General features: G+C 54.3%; 1 long non-coding RNA gene across 1 annotated transcript in view; it reads left to right on the forward strand.

The window, feature by feature from the left end:
* The first annotated feature begins 120 nt into the window (after window positions 1-120).
* LOC107196059 overlaps window positions 121-1,134 on the forward strand; it is a 5,205-nt gene continuing 4,191 nt past the window's right edge. Inside the window, exon 1 of the long non-coding RNA XR_001517376.2 lies at window positions 121-580. This is a non-coding gene — a long non-coding RNA (uncharacterized LOC107196059). The remainder of the gene's footprint in view (window positions 581-1,134) is intronic.

The raw sequence follows: 1,134 nt of genomic DNA on the forward strand, positions 1-1,134 counted from the left end.
CAAGCCCCCGGACGCGGAGCGCTGGGGGCGGCCATGATGCCCCGCCTTAGCCCCGCCCCCGGCCCACAGTGCTTTCGCTCATTGGGCCTAAGAGTCTGTAACCCGGATGTTCATACGAACGCCGGGAAGACCTGCGGCGTGGAGACAGCGCAAGCGCAGTGTCCGATGAGCCCCGCGAAGCTGCTGGCACATAGAGTTTGGGTCTGCGTGAGGTTCTGCTAGTAACAGTTGTCCGCATTTGCCCCTGGGAGGTACCGGACCAGTTGATGAGTGCTCCAGGGCTTCACCCAGGTCTTACAATTAACCTTCTGGCACCTCGGCCCGGTGGGCAGTGTGCCTGTACTCACGTTCCTACGACAGCGCCGAGGGTCCCGCACCCGGCTGTCTCACTCAGCGTCTGGAGCTGCCCAAACCCGATCGTCGCCCTGCGCCCCTCCTGCAGACCGACGGACCCTTTCAAGTCACTGAAACCCGAAAGTGATAGTCATATCTACTTCACAGAGTTGGATTAATAGGGCTTGTGCATGCGAGACAATGTAAAAACGCCTTGGCACAGCGCAGAGCACTCAGCGAGCGGCGGGTAAGTGACGCTTATTCCGTTGCAACCAGTAAATATTAGTGAGGGTCATCCAAGGGTTGCGACGCGACCATTCATGGGCCTTGGCGGTAGGAACAGCCACCCGCGATCCCTCCCCCCGCCCCACAAATTTACGGTAATGAGAGTTAAATAAGTGCAATGAGCCAGAGAGAATGAGAGAAGAGGAATTATCAGTATTAGGTCGACTCATGTTTCTACTCCTTCCCAATAGCATTATCATTTCACTTCTCTTACCCCCCTCCCAGGGACCCTGACACCCTGTCCATTTAAACAGCAGCACCCTAAAACAAATGAACAAACAAAACAGGAACAGACACTGAGAACACGGTGATGGTTGCCAAAGGGCAGAGGGTGGGGGAAGCAGTGAAAAATATACTGAAAAAAAAAAAAAAACCAGCTGATGCCCAATCCACCCTCTGGGATTCTGATTTAATTGATCTGGGGTCCATTGACGGTGCTGGAAGGCGGTGCAGGGAGTTTAAACAGTTTCCCCAGGTGGTTCTGCTCTAGAGCAGAGGCCCTCAAGTTAAAGAAAA

The sequence above is a fragment of the Pteropus alecto genome, unplaced genomic scaffold (assembly GCF_000325575.1).
Source record: "Pteropus alecto unplaced genomic scaffold, ASM32557v1 scaffold157, whole genome shotgun sequence".
Taxonomy (NCBI): Eukaryota; Metazoa; Chordata; class Mammalia; order Chiroptera; family Pteropodidae; genus Pteropus; species Pteropus alecto.